Source organism: Plectropomus leopardus, chromosome 3 (assembly GCF_026936395.1).
Source record: "Plectropomus leopardus strain MGB_pleo_1.0 chromosome 3, ASM2693639v1, whole genome shotgun sequence".
Lineage (NCBI taxonomy): Eukaryota > Metazoa > Chordata > Actinopteri > Perciformes > Serranidae > Plectropomus > Plectropomus leopardus.
In genome coordinates this window covers 27,535,073-27,551,601 of record NC_142178.1, presented here as the reverse complement: position 1 = coordinate 27,551,601, position 16,529 = coordinate 27,535,073, and the positions used below count along the sequence as shown (strand labels likewise).

Below are 16,529 nucleotides of genomic sequence, written 5' to 3'. Positions count from 1 at the left end.
TGTGCTCAGTGATATGGGATAATTTGTTTGAAGGGCTCTGGATTTCAACAATACCTTGGTGAGAATATGCTACTTATTTGAAATAATGTTATGTTAAGCTGTAATAAAAGTTGATGTCAGCAGTTTGCATTATACGACTAGTAAGCAGACAATGGATGCAGCTCATTAGTTTTGATTAGCACCACCTCTTCAGTCTTTCAGCTCCAGCTTTACAGATTGTTGAGCGACTGTGTTTTGAAACTAGAAAAATCTTTTGCATGACTGTTGAATCCACTTCAAAATGAACAAACCAAAAAAAAACAATTTTAACCAGGGAATTACAAATCTAGGAACTTTAGTATATCTAAGCACCTTATATTTTTTATTCATCTTACTATTTTGGGTTTTCATGCATTTTTCAGTCACGATTTACTTTTTGGATTTTTATCTGTCAAATACTGCTGCTACAATGTTTTGCAAGAGCCTTGTGTACCGCAGGGACAATTTTAAGCTCCACCAAGACGTTATTGGTCAAGAAGTCAAGAAAAAGAGATGTATCGATTTTGATGACCTCTTTCGCATTGCAACATCATAAGGAGAGACTCTGCCTTCTCTTATATAACAGCTTGTGTATCTATCCAGCACACTGTTGAATGTGAAAGTAACAGCTGACAGAGAAGATTATTAGGCCCTGTTGGAGGTCCACACTCTATTGAGCGCTTTCTTCTTTCATTTAGCATTTCACCAGATGGTACCTTAATGAGCCGAAGCTGTCACTGTTTAAATTACACAGAGCGGGGGATAGAGAGGCAAAGAGTAAAATACCCTTTGCAAATTTGAACAAGGTCATAATAAAGTGGTCAGCAGTCGCCCAAAATGGCTGGAGAAACAGCTTGATTTATGCCCGTCTGTAATTGAATGAGGAAAGAGAGAGTGACCTCTACTAGGCCAGAGCCTTGGCCAATCAGAGGGAAAATTGTATCACACAAGAAGGACGCGGAAGAGTTATTTCTCCATCACCAACTATCATCGTCCCTACAACTATTAACTATATACTATTAACATTAGCTTTTAAAGAGAGTGGATACATGAGGGGCTCATCTGCTGACATCCATATTTACCCATCAGGGGGGATGTGCTTTCACAGAGGTTATGTGGGTAGAAGTGTTTCACTGATGAAATTTTAAACATTTCTTTGCCAGGTCAGCAGCTTTTTATGGGTAATTCAGCTGTAACAGTAAAACACAGAAACTACTAATATAAATCAAACGGTGATATAAAAACACTTTTTTATGTTTCATCAAATAATGAGAGTTTTGCTCAGGCAAGGATTCACATGTTGAAAACCATTGTGGAGAGTGTCAATGCTGCGGTGGAATTGAGGACACTGAATCACTTTGCCCCTCAAATGCAACCACCCATTACACTGAAAAATAGCTACATAAGCATAATGTAACAAGAGTCTAATGCCACACACTTCTGTAAGACTGTGTATGCACAGTAGTGCTTTGAACTAAATGCTATCATCAGTATGCTAACTCACAATAACAATAACATTATGATATTCAGCAGGTATAACATTATCTACGTAAATCATTGTGAGCGTGTTTCTTTAGATTTGTTAACTAGCATTTACATAAAGTACAGCTTGTCCAAATTTCATGATGATTAATGCAATACTTAAAAAAAAAGAACTTTAAGGTGGAAGCCAGCACCGACACCAGCACAGACATGAAACGAAAGAACTATTTTTTTTAAGCTGGCCTTTTGTCAGATCAACCCTATCAATAAATTAAGTAGGGTGATATTTTTGATCTCCTGTGCACAAGATAATGGCTTCACAGTAACTTGCAAAAAGCAAGTGCAGACAATGGAAGTTGGAAAAAATAAAATAAATAATTTGTCTCCACAGGATAAAACAATAAAAATTAAAATCATCTTTGAGAATTTTAGTTGCTCCACAGAAACTTTTAATTGTTGTTCATTGCAAAATGTTCTAAACATTTTTTTATGAAGAACCTTTCCGCATCTTTGCTGTATATTCAAAAAACAAACAGACCAAAGAAAAAAAAAAAAAAGGTTTAGCCCGGAAGTTGGCGCAGGCGATTTTAAACGTGACCGGAAGTGGATGCTACACTAACTGACGCTAAGCTCTCCAACTTGCAAAGAGGCATGAAAAAATAGCTCGTAGAAAATGTTTAGTTGTGACCTACAGACTACACCAGCAGTTGGGCGAATATATGCGGCAGCACTTAAGCACTTGACAAAGTAAACTTCGGGAATAAGGCGTGCAACGACAGAGGAATATCAACTTTTGAGACAGACACCAGTCGGAGCTAATAAAGCTAACACCTGTTAGCCAGGTGCAGTCCGTCAGCCGCTGCCTCCTCCATCCAGCGGCTGTTTGAGAGACGGTAGATTCAACGACTTGGTGAGTGAAGTTTAATCATAACTAATGGCATTATTGTGCATCTGTTGCGCAGTAGATTACTTTGTAAGTTCGTGTTTGCGGTCATGTTGTGTTGATTCTGTGGCTGTGTTAAACTGTGCACCGCAGTGTTGGTTAGCTCGGGGACATGTTGTTGTTGTTGTTGTTGTTGTTGCTGGATTCAGTTGTGTGTTCAGTCATGTTTGGCCTGGCGGATTCACAGTGTTCATTTATCATAGCTTTCTGGTTATATCCTGTTGTCCCAAGGCTTCTTGTGTGTTAACTTTGTTACGAGTTGTTTTATTTGTTACCTCCACCTCTGAGCTGTTGTTAAAAGTAATGACGTAACTAAGTACTGAAGTACTAAGTATCACTTTTTTGTACTTATATTTGAGTTTTTCTGTTTTGTGCTACTTTGTAAATATATTCTATTCAGAGGCAAATGCATATGTTTACATTTATTTGACAATTTAGGTTACTAGTTTTCTTGCAGATTCAGATTATGACGATAAGATTGAACTTTATTTATCCCGAGGGAAACTACTGTGCTAGTTGCAGTACAAAGTTAGAGGGGCATGCAATATAAGGACAAAAATAGTATAGCAGAAAAAGCAATTGTATAGTGAATAAAGCATATTAAATCTTAATATGACCAACAAATACATTATATTGTCTTACTAAAGGTTGAATAAGACTTCATCAATTCCTCCACTTAAATCTTCTGCCACATTAATGTACACATTAATGCTTTATTAATAATAATCTAGTAATATAATATACTCTGAAATAGGCTATTCTGCAGATTGAGAATTGAGTTTTTCTTTTGATATTTCAAGTATTTCAAGTATCAATGTGAAAAATTTTGGACATTTACTTTAGTCAAACTTCACATGCAGGACTACTTTTACTCAGATATTTACAGCCAGTTTTGCTCACAAAAACTCGTGTGTTTCCTTTGAATGCATTTCCTTTGTGATTGTGGATTTTTAAAGTATATTAAATCCAATATTGTTATGTGAATGCATGTGCATATCTCTCTGTGTGTGTGAATGCAACAAAATAATCAGGGGCCCTTTAGAAAATACAATCTATATAAATTAATTATAATTATATAATTTTTTAATTGTCTTTTTTAAAGTCAAATTTCACATAATTGAACAGCGGGATTACCCTTATCGTAGTCAATTGTAGTTGTAGTAACGACTTTTATGGATGTAAATTGACACATTATAAAAAAGTTGTTTTTTGTTTATTTATTTTTTAAAATTTAGATAAGTGAATAAACCAAAGACAGTAGTTGAGCCTGCATATAATGACGTCATTTATTCAGAGCATTATGCCCCATTAAAAATGCAATGTCCATACAAGAGACAAATAGTTAATCACTAAACATTAAACATGCTGAATCAACATTATAGCACACATATCAATTTATATGTGGTCCTAAAGATAACAAACACCCATTCAATTACATACTGTAAAGTATATTGTGGTTTGACATGAAAGGGAAATTATGGCAAGTATTATACAAGCAATTTAATACCATTTATAATTAAATCCACGCACACAACTTTAAAGTATTGCATGACTGCAGCAAAATCTTTTGAGTTTCTTTGAGCATACAATTAGTGTTGAAAGCCCAACTCATACAGTACTGCATCTTTGAACAATCTATGTAATGGTGACACTCTTTCTACATAAAACATCCTCAGCATTTTATTGTCATTCTTTACTGTAATATCTTGTTAGTTATTGCCCATCTCTGTGTTGTATACTGTTGTCCTTTAGCCGGGTTGCCTATAAAAAGATAAATTGGCATCGCATGAAAAGCAGCTGTTACTACTTGCTTTTTTTCATACATGAAACATTATGGTGTAGGCCTTTTGAATGCACAGAAAGCCCTTGTTTGATCCATTTCTGTTAATTTAAGATACACAGTCAAGTTTCAGCTTTCTCCTGATGCTTTTAGTCTCGTCCATTTAGGTATCTTTCGTCCGTCACCCTCTTGTTTTTTTTTTCCTTTATAGACCAGCTGAGTGCTTGGGTTAATGTCTCTTAAAATATCAATAACATTCAATTAGATACCCTAATAGAAATTCCTGTTTGCCAAAGCCAAACAGAGACTGACCCCCATTGAACCCAGGTTGGATGATACACGTTGACCCACGAAGATCAACCGCCAACACAGTTTTACACTGAAAGGGGTATAACAGGATCTATCCTGACCTATCACTCCATTAACCTTGCTGCTTATTTGAGCAGCGTGCATGTTTTTTTTTTTTTTTCCCTACCGAGAGAGGCAGGTGGAGTAATGTCCTAAGGCTTCATATATCATAACATAAAAACAGACCTGTTGTGTTTGATTCCTCTGTCGGTACATTTAAACAATCCTTGCCAGGCCTGGAATCTAATTCTCAGTTAGTTTTCACACTATGGTACTGTCACGTTAGCCAGTGCCTCATTCTGTCTAATTGAGTAATGACAGCAGCTCCACATTGTGACACCTCCACTGCAAGGTCAGTCCAAAACGATGCCAGCTTCACACAGAGAAACTGAGTCAAACCCACTCCTACCACAGAGCACACAGCAGGAGTGATCCCCAAATCCAATAAATCTAACTGCAGGTATCAAACACACACATGTGCAGGAACATGCACACGCGTACACTGACTATAGTGTGTTGCTACAAGACAGATTCAACGAGAGGGTTGTAGTGACTCCACAGTTGGCATTGTATCATCACAGCAAGAAGCATCTGAATTGATTCATGGCCTTTTTTTAATGTGCTGTTCGCATCAGCCTTTGTTTGTGCCGCTATTCACGTTACTCTGGATTTAACTTAGATTTCAAAGACACTGAAGTCAACTTTAATGAAAGAAAGCGGTTTATAGCCATAAAGTGGAATGTCTGTCTGTCTGTATTTGTCCTTGTATGGATCTAATTAGGGGCCCATTAGCAGTTGTGGGACAGAAATAATGTGCACATACAGTGACAGAAATATAAATATGCATCCTTTTTCATCAGATTTAGCCAGTTTCTGGCGCTAATTTCACAATGGGCGGTATCATGATATTACAGTATAAAAGGTTATTTAGAGATCCTGACGCTGTGATTTTTAATACCGTCAAAAATATGGACCCTTATCTTTCTATGAACTTCATACAGGAGAGGCTGTATTGAGGATGTTTTGCATGCAGTGCACATCACAAGCACTGGAGGTTTAGCCCAGGCTACTCTGCACGCATGAGCAGTGTGTGTTTACATGGGCAGCGTTTTTTGTGGTGGCTGTAGCACAGCTGCCTACTGTTATAACTGCTGTATTTCTACAATTAACTGCACATACTCCACTCATTTATGCAGCCTTGCAGCCACCGTATTTTCAACAACACAGTCCTGTAAATGTGTCACAGTGAAAAGCCTTGTGCTGACAACTAAGGGGCTTCTGTCTACAGAAATGTTGTCAGAGGGTTTTTATTTTGAAACAGAAACAGGAAGGTTTGATTGAAACAGACATGTTTGTATTTCCTCATGTCTGTGACAGATTTAGATACTAAAACTGCTGAACTCTAATAAAAGGTGGTATAAAATCAGTTTAATGAGCAAAAAACCATTTTCACTGTCCGGTTTTGCTGAAAACTGTGCGTGTCATCCGGAAAAAAATTGTGAGACTCTGTTTCTTTAGATATGCTGCAGCTGAGCGGCTGCCAAGGCCGTGCTGCCCCAGGAAAAAAAATTAATTTAGAAGGCTTATGGTACATACTCGCCAGTCGGCAGGTTTACCTTCCAAAATGAAAGTACAAATATGATGAATGCATTTCCTTTTATACGAAACACTTGCAATTTTTTCTGCATTGTAAACCTGCATTGTTTGCATACATGTTTGCTAGGTTGCAGACTTCCTCTTCACTGTTTTTGTTAATGCATTATTGTGTTTCTTGGCATGTTACTGCCACCTGCTTTCCCTTTTTTCATGGGAGTGCTACATATTTACACTCTACTAAAAATGCCAGCAGCGTGATGAGGCGCTGTGCATTTTATTCTGCGCATTTTCCTGATCACTGAGAGTTGAAAACATTTAAACATTGGGTAAACAACTACAGCTGATCGTCATTGTCACTTTTTACCCAGCTGTCCAATCATAGTGGAGGTGCGACAGGGCAAAAACCACGAAAACCACTTTGCGAAACAACAACAATAGAGGACAACTTGACACTGAACCCACAAAGACTGGTGGGTGCTGACATTTTTTATTCCATTCATATTCTGTGTCAAAGCAAGCAGAGCAGCTGAAAAAAATGCTGTGCCCTTGTTTAACTATCAGTTTAAGTAATTTGCAAAAACAACAAAATATGGTAGTAATAACACAAATTGCATCATTGAGCTGCCTTAATCACCACATTGGAAATTACTTTACCACAACAGCTTCTGTGTGCTTTTGCCTGTGCAGAAGAAAATCTCCACACAGTACCTTTTTAATGAAGAAATTTTTATTTGTACAGTCTGTTTCTGACCCTGTTTTTTCATCTCCACCTGATAGGTGAAGTAGGGGTGGGGGAAAAATGATCCGCATAAGAGCCATGTTTCTTACCATATATTCACAAGTGGCCAAAATTGATTTCTGCACATTGTTTTAGGTTTTGCTGAGGGAATGCACAGGCCATAGTTAGCCTTGTAAATACATGTGTGCTTAAAATCCATAGTAAAGGAAAAAATATTGGATCAGGTACATGTCTGTTTAGTACACAGAGGAAATAAACTCCTGATGAGTAAAAAATGAGATGAATGCATCTCCAGATGTCAAGGACAGAAGCACACCAGGGACCAAATCTTTGGTACAGAACTGCTGGTGTCACAGATGATGATGAGCTTAAAAACACAGTCTGAAAAATGTCTGAGAAAATCAATTTGACCTCTTCCAACAGCTTGACAGAAGTTTGAGTATTTGGCCGATAGACAAGCAACATTTATTTCATGTTTTATGTTTAACTTGTATGCGTTCCATTCAATTTGAAAGAGCGATAATCTAACTTTTTGTCCTTAATAACTGATCATGTTGTTCATTAATTTAATTTGTTCCTGTGTTTTATGTCATCCATACAGGCTCTTTGCCTATTAGGTAGGATAAACTGTGGCTTGTCTGCAGATCTTAAAGAAATTAAATATGAAGAGAAAATGAACTACATGTCTAAAGGCTTTACACTCCATGTGTCAGCTTTGTGCCCCCTGGTGTGTCTTTGTTCAGGAATAATGTCAAACATGTCAAGATGACCTTAGTTCACTTTAGGATTAAACACAGGAGGAAATGTGTACAATAACATAATCTCTCTCCTGGTCCTTTGATGGTCTCTCCAGTGCTCATTTTCTTCAAATCTTGTTCATGCCTTTTATAATTCCATTCCAGTTGCACTTAACAGCATGGTGAGGTGTTGTGAGAGCTGAGAGTAGGGCAACAAGGTGCTCCTATAACCATTAAAATGTTCGACTGCCCATTAAATGCATCTGTACCTTTTTGTAAGTAGCTCTATCCATCACTATTATTACTGGTATATTCTCTGTACATGGTCCTGAGGAGACTGCTGATGCTCAATTTAGGCTCAACACAGAAATATGGTCTACTTAATGCCATGTTTGAGCAATGAAAAAGGAAAAGAAAGAGGAATAAATGGGAAGTCATCGCACATAAATTTAGGGGAACACTGAAACATCTTGAAAATAATGAGGCATCTGTTTAAATATTGATCTTGACAAAAAACCCATACAGGACATTTTATCCCTTTATCCCATTTTACACCTTTTACACACACTCAAGTGCTGCTAGAGCTAGGTTTGCACAGTATACCTTATCTTTATGCCAATGTTATAATTAAAATAATGTCAGAATTTTTTTTTGTTTTAATGCATTTTACATGTTCTCCGTATTATTCTGTTTGTATCTTATTGAGAGAGTGATATCTATATCTATATTTATATCTATGTCTATATCTATAGAGTGTATGCATATACAGTGTATATACATATATATGCATACATACATACATACATATGCACGCACGCGCGCACACACACACACACACACACATATATGTCTCTCAAGCAGTATACATATATATATATTATATTATTTACATTGGTCATAAAAAAAAATGTACTACTTACTACTTAAGTTTGTGGTGTAGGCTTAACCCTGTGGATTTGGTAGATTCACCAACATGCTTTTCTCTGTCTTTTATTTCTTTTCATCCATCCCCTGTTGCATAATGCATGAACTTTGTTCTCTCCTGTGATTGATTATTGATCAGTCAGATCTGGGTTGGCTTTTTTTCTCTTTTTCTGTTAATTCCTCTGAGACAATCTCATGATTTAGGGCTTTGAACATAATGTATAATTTCTCAGATAAGATTTTCTGATTAAAATAACACGTCTTAGTTTGTCTTGGACTAACAGGTAAAGGAAGCGTTAAGATGAGTTGCACACACGGTCATGTCATACACACATGCTGGTCCAAAGTCAAGTTGTTTCGATACAATATTTTCAACCCTGAGCTGCACAGATGAAAAAAATAAAAATATTTTACCTTATTTTTAGGTAGTATGTTGACACCTCCCCTGTCGTCGGCTACTGCCACACTTGGATTTTAATTCTATAGGAAACACTGAGTGGCCATAGTATTTACATTTTGATATTGGCAGTAGCATTATTGGTAGAAGTAATCGTGATAGAAGCAAGTAGTTTTATTTAACAAAATGTGAAAAAATCAAACCTTAGTTATTCCAAGTAAATATTTTAAAAATTTTATATTGAAAAATATAGACAAAAGAACTCAAAATATCTGATGTAGGATTTGGCCCACTGGTGGAATGAGGGCGCATGTACTCAAAAATCCTCATCTGATGCGCTGTTTTAAACCTCATGATACCTGGAGTTAATATCCACAAATTTAATGGCATACAAATAAACAGTCAATGCATACAAAATGTTGGCATCCTTCCTCTGTATTTTTATTTTCATTTCTTTACTGAATTTACTCACTTATTTCCAAACTATTATCTGGTAATTTTCCCTTAATGGCTTTTTGTCCAAACTGGTTACAGCAGATTTGTTTAGCCTACATTTTCTATTTGATCCCTGACAATTGTGGTTATTACAGCCTGCTGCAGAGAGCTAAGTAAAATCTGTTTTGCACAGAGAGAGCCCTCCCCATACAATCTTATTTTGATGCTATTGTTCTTGGACCCAGATGTGAAAGTAATGGCTCTTCATCTCAACGACAGGCACTTGGTGGGAATGAGGCTTTTAAGTTTCAAAATGACTTAATGGAAAGCTAAAAGAGGACTAAAATTAAAAAACATGGCGTCTAAAGTGAGGCATTTTCTTCATCAAGCCAGCCCCAGGTGCGTCCCTTCCATGGTCACGCATATAAATTGCTCACATCCATATTAACTACACAGCTGTAGGGAGATGTCTGTATGCTTGGGCAGCACTGGCTCATCTATTTCAAAACAGCATTTAGCCACTGTTCGAAGTGCCATCAATGCATTTAGTCCCTGTTTACTTTGAGTCTCCCTGAGTTTAAAAGTAAATTGTACACAATGTGGTGGAGAATAACATGCTCAGAAATGTCATATGGTCAGAGAGCAGCCTTTTCATGTGATAACAGGCTCTGGATGGCAGTGGGGTTTTCACACGTGTCTAGCCAAGTGTTTCTGACAGGAGGAGGAATATAAGGCAGCCGGTCGAGCACACCAGCACTAACCACTTCAAAATGGAGCCTTTCATCTTGCCAGCAGTCACTGAGACATTTCATTCAAAGCTCAAAGGCAGTAGACATTCTTGTGCAGCGGACCAAAGGCCACAGATGACAATGCTTAAAATCCACAGGCTGGCACATTCCAGTTAATCTCTGTGTTTAAGACTTTAAGCTCTTAATGAGTCATATACATATGTATGCATGTATTTTAGTTTTATGCATATACGGCCATCCAAGATTTGAAATGTGAAGGGAAGTAGACCTCCAGGAGAGACTTAATGTGCAATCTATTTCAGCACATAAATGGTGAAAGTATGTCGTCTGAAAATTTTAGGAAGCTGCCAAGTCTTAAGTATATTATTGCTGCCATTATACCAAATTATTTTTTAACCAGCTGCAGACAAATTTCCTATGTCTGTGTGAAATCATGAGAGTTTGCTTGAGTTGCAGTATTGTCAAACATGTTTACCATTGTAGTAAAATTACAGTCTTGATGAAAAAACAAAAAAAAAAAAAAAACAACTGAAGTTCAGTGATACAGACATTGTTAACAACCAACAGGTGCTTTCCCCAGCATGAAAGAGGAAGCAGCAAACCGTGTAGACAGCGATAAACAAGAGTTTTCTTGGACTATTGAAAAGGAGAAGAAACTGATGGAGTTGTGGAGTAAACAAGAGTGCTTCTTTGATATGGCCTCCCATTTGTGCCTCAAAAAAGTGGACTGAAATTGCTGCATGCCTTCAAAATCCACAGCAAGTTAATGCGATAAAGTCTCTCTGGCTTTTGTTTGACATTTCGTGTCGGCAAAAATCTTGTTATGCATTTGCCATCTGTGGTTAGCGCCATTAGCTTGTTTACTATATTACATGAATGCTACTGTCAGACTGAACGTCCCTCAGAGCCCTGTTCTAACTTTCAAACTTTATGTAGAAAAAAAACAAAACAAAACCTGAATCGCTGGATATTCGTATCAAACTGCCGAATCTGATTCAACTGGCACATATCTGAGTTGGGTATAGCACTACTATGTGCTTTAACTAGCTGGCTACACTGTCCTGAAAGTCAATTTGTGTTTCCTCAGATAGCGAAGAATTAACCCACCCCATTCTCCTTATGATTGGCAAGTACTTTTTGCCCTCGTTGGTTGGATTGGTTAGATTTAGGCAAGTTTAGGATAGTAAGGATTGGGGTAAGAATGTCAGGGTATGCCAGTCAGAGGCAGTATAAAGCAGAGCGGGGCCGGTCATGCCTTTAGTTTCCTAGGAGACGCAAATTTGCGTCCCAAATGTCAATTTATTTCCCAGGATGGCAAAGGCATGACTCACTTTACTATCTCTTTGATTCACTAGTACTCATTGCCTTCGTTGGTTGGGTTGGTTAGGTTTGGGCAAGAGGAGTTAGCTTGTTTAGGGTAAGAGTAAGACTGTCAGGGTAAGCCAGTCAGAGACACAGGGCGGGTCATTCATTCGCCTTCCTAGGAAAAATGTTAGCTAAATGTACTTCTTTGCTGAAGATTGCTAGATTGCTAAAAAATCATATATTATCATTGATATGATTTAAGCAGTGTCACATTATCATATAATTGAAGCTAGTAATTTTCAGATAAATGAATGGTTAACTCGTAGGCTAATAGCAAATATCAGTGTGTGCAATGAATGAAATACCGCCGTAGTAGCCGTGCTATACAGCTTTGCATTGTGTGTGTGTGAGATAAAGACGTTGGGGTGAGGCTTACTTTGCCTGTTTCTGAGGTGACTATAGTGCATTACTGTTCTGCTTGGTAGCTGTGAGTGTTTTTTTTGCCACCTGCAGCTGCGCATTTACCCACGATGGACCACTGTTCAAGGAATCCAGTAAGCAGTGTTGCTGATAAATTTCACAGCCAAATCAGAGAGTTGTACAGTAGCACTGCAAACAAAGTCTTCCATAATAATTAGCAAATAAAAATTGTTTGAATGTTGAAAACAAGCACCAAATGCTGGTAAAATATGCTGCTGGATTTGCTTCATTCACCAGCCACAAAGACAATGGCATTCTATTGAGCAGCAGGTTTACAAAAAAGTTAACTTACCAGAGTCAACTACTCCTGAAAGGTATTTAAGACAATTTCAGCATTCTTGCATTGATATAGTGTATTTATTTTAAATGTCATGGAAAATTACTTTTTTTACTCCCCCGTACACAGAAGTTTAACCATCTCAAACTACAAGACTTTTATACTTGCCACAAATTTGTGACTTGTAATACTAAACTTTAAACCTTTAAAGCATCAGAGCTATGTGCAAAAAAAAAAAAGGACATGAAGCCCTGCAGTCTTAGCAAAATCTTACACTCTGTGACTAAAAACTCTGTGACTTATGACACATTGTCTTTAGATGTGAGTGTCTTTTCAAAGTCTTTGAGTGTATGGTGGGCATAACAGGGAATTTGCAAAAACAACTTCCCACCTACGTAAGAGTTCATTTGTATGTCTGCAGAAAAGCAAATAATTACAGTGTAATTTAAGTTTGCTCTCTACATTGTAAATTGCAGATTATTTGTCTCTCTTTTTTTTTATTTTTGCATTTTTTGTCATGCTTTACGGAAAGGGGGGAGGATAAACCCAGACATCGCTCTTTCTCTAAACATGCAGTGTATATTATTTTTCAATTTTATCTATTATAAACACACAAATGTTCTCTCTAATCTAACTTGTGCATCCCCAGTGTGATTCAATTTTAGGGTTCTACCTCTTAGAGCAGTGAGTTAAATGTTGGTAGTGGGGCTCCTTTGATTTCCAATTTGGAGTCAAATTGGAAAACATAAAAATTGCCATTGTAGCACAACTTGCTTAGTTACATTTTTCATTTGTGTGTGATTGTTTGTACTCAACAGGGAGCAATACTTGATGTCTACATTTGCATGGTGTACATTTTGCTGAGTGTTCTCCTTTTGAGCTACCACTGCAGGCATCCACCCTATTTGTGCAGATCATGTTTGAATTATTTCTGTGTAACTGAGCCATTGCTTTCCCTCAGAGAGGAGGCTGGTGTCACCAGATAGAGTTGGGTTCAAATTAGGGCAACAATCGCTCATGTATTTGCGCTGAACCGTCACCGTACAGGGTTCACGGTTTGGTGCATGTAGCAGTACTCTGAATACATGGTATGTAGATTGATGCACGCAATGCAGACCCACAGTTCACAAGCACAAGTGCAACTGCACGTAAACATTCAGCAGTATGCCAGTGGCAGTTGGTTCTGAGTTTGGAACAATAATAAAAGGTGTGCGAGTCAGTCACACTGTGGTAAGTGACAGTAAAACACCAGGGCTGGAATTACGGCCTGCGAGTTCCTGGTCAGATACAAGAGCAATGAAGAGTTGTGTATAAGATGATGATGTGATTGTGTTGCTCCACTGTTGTAGAGCATGTGAATGGAAACACACCAAACATGCTAATGTACATTCAGCTTCACTCAGATTTCTTTATTACCTGAATGAGACAAAAACAAACTAGAACAGAACACCTTATCCCTGCTGCTCTCAGGCAAGCTAAACCTAAAAGCAGAATGGGAGAAAAAAAATACTGAAACAATTACATTAACATTTTAAAATAGTCAAGGGGGAACAAATTGTAACACTATTCTTAATAACATAAGGCTGAACGGTATAGAAAAATAATCAAATTGTGATTGCATTTTTATTTTTTTACCAGTATTGCGAAAACATTTTAATATGAAATGTATTTATTACTTATCTTCCTTGATTTTTTTCCCTTTTTCCTCTTTTTTTTATAATTACTGTTGTTGAAAAATTGGTAATTTATTTGATTTCCTCACACAAACTTACGAGCACAATGACTATAGAGCGCTCTAGGGATGACATTTCTCTGTAAGCCTATGTGGAAGCATTGCCCGGTTTCCTCGTCAAAAAGCAGTCGGCTATAAACACACTGCACAACACTACAACTCAACCTCCCCATCACAACAAGGCTGTAAAGCCATTTACACCTGTCACGTGTATTTTCCATTTCATATCATAACAGATTTTTTTGTTACCATGCAGCTATGTAATGTAGCTTTAATTAGAGTGGAAGAGAAGAGCTATTGCCTGATGGATATTGGGTCTTGTCAAATTGCCATCGAAATAAACAGAATAAAAAGACCTCTACAGATCTACTGTGCAAATGATGATGATTAAAGCACAAATATAGATTCCATAATCCCATTAGGTTGGAAAATCAGATGTGTGAGGATAAATAAAGAATATCAGTTCAATGTAATTCTCAGGGATAAAGCAACAGTGCATTAAAAGGTTATAAAGAAGCCTTTGAAACCCAGCCTCTTTAATCTATCCACTGGTATTGTGCTCGTTTTCCTGCTGTACTGCAGCACTCCCCCATCCTTCCTTCATTTCTCTGGATGTCTCCAGAGGCCTCCACTTCAGAACAAAAACGACATTAATGAACTCTTTAGCCTGCGCAAATGCTTTCAGGAAGAGCAGAGTACAAAAAATACCTCTAATGCTTTGTTTTTTCTCTTGATTTTCTAAAACGATCAGAGACAATCCTGAGTCACTAATTGCTGGCAGTGATAGGAACATTTTGACTGTTTTATCCCTACAGAGTTGAGGAAATAGCGAGAGGGAGGCATAGAGAGCAAGATCATTCAGCTTTGACTGTCAGAAAGGGAGAATGGCGAGACTTGAATGAGCTTGGGGGCCCACACTCTGGATTCTCTTTATAGCTCTGCCATCCCATGCAAAAAGGAATTTTGAATGTAGCTCCTACATATTTAATACAAAACTTGTTTCACAGATGTTTCTCCAGACATTTTCTGCCTCATAAAACAGGTCATATCATTTTTTAATAAGCCAACATCTCCTGTTGTTATGAGGATAGGTTATGAAGCCCATCAGGGTTGCTTTGATGTGAACGTTGACAGATAGATGCATAAACAGGAATGACAGGAAAAAAGGACGCAAACACAACGCTTACATGCAACTTTGTGTGTGGTAATGCATGATGTGGATAAGTAAAAGAAAAGTCCTGCAACTAGAAGTAAAAAGGGTTCTCTGTGGTAGTTGAGCTAAAATATTTAGCGAATTAATTCATTAATTCATTAATCAGCAGAAAATTGTTCAACAACAGTTTTAAGATCAATTTGTCTTCTAAATTATGTTTCAAGCAAAAAGCCAAAAAAGAAAAACCCAAACCAAATGCTAGTTCCAGCTGCTCAAATGTGAAGCTTTCCTCTTTTTTTTTTATTTATTATTTTTATATATATTATAATATATATTTTTATTTCTCTATGGTAAACAGAATATTTATGAGTTATGACAGTTTGTAGGACAAAACAAGTGTATAAAGACATCACCTTGCATTTTTTTTCTAACATTTAATCGACCAGATGATTAATTGATTAATCTACACAATAATGACTATAAAACTGCTAGTTAAAATAATTGTTTGCAGCTCTAGTTGTAATCCATGTTATTCTGTCTTTAACAAATTCCATTAGGGAATTTTGTATGTAGTTTTTTGCAGTGACAATTCATCAATTAATGGATTAGTCTTCTGACAGAAAATTAATTTGCAATGATTTTGATATCAGTTTAATCCTTTAAGTACTTCTTTCTGGACTGCATCAAAATGGGACCATCCCTGTAAACATGAAAATGAGACCGAGACTATGCCCAAAAGCATGTACTAACATACTATTCATACTAAGTATGACGTAAAATTAAATATGTAATGTGCTACATATCATGTTAGCTATTTGTACGCAAGCTCAGATTTTTCCTAGATTGGCAAGAATTTTGTAGTATGAGACATGAGCTTACTCAACATATTCAACTGATCCACAATGCCTTGCATCTCTTTAGATTGTGCAACAGCCTGCAAGAGTGGAGCCTTTGAGTCAAGTAAAATAAAAAGACAATTTATTAACTCTGCCATGTTTTGTTTGCATGTGTAAGTGTGTCTTTTTGTCCGTTCGTGGCTAATCTTGCAAACTACTGGAACAATCAGCTTTATATTTTGTGTGCACATCTCTTGTAGTCGCAGTTTCAGTTTTATATTATCATTAACTGCTGACTCCTCACTCCTCTGAACTGGCAGCAAGTATTCCAGACATTGCCTCGGCTAAAAGGAACAAGCTTTGCCTTGTTTGTTGCAAACCACATTTTGGCCTTTGTTGTGGTTTAAAACAGACATCCAGTGAAGAGTTTGGTCTCATTCTGAACTGGAGCATGTGCAGATTAATTTTATACATGATATGTCAATGATCCATTAACAATTTCTCTGACGAGATTTTGTCTGTCAGTGTTTTCACTGTTATCCTGTAGGGGGTGCTGTGACAGATGTTGTGCAATAGAACAACATTTCAGAACAAGACT

General features: G+C 37.2%; 1 long non-coding RNA gene across 3 annotated transcripts in view; it reads left to right on the top strand.

Moving 5' to 3' along the window:
* Positions 1 to 2,105: 2,105 nt before the first annotated feature.
* Positions 2,106 to 16,529, top strand: part of LOC148190008 (uncharacterized) — a 114,729-nt gene continuing 100,305 nt past the window's right edge. For all 3 annotated transcript variants that reach the window (XR_015776148.1, XR_015776149.1, XR_015776150.1), the window contains exon 1: positions 2,106 to 2,410. This is a non-coding gene — a long non-coding RNA (uncharacterized LOC148190008). The remainder of the gene's footprint in view (positions 2,411 to 16,529) is intronic.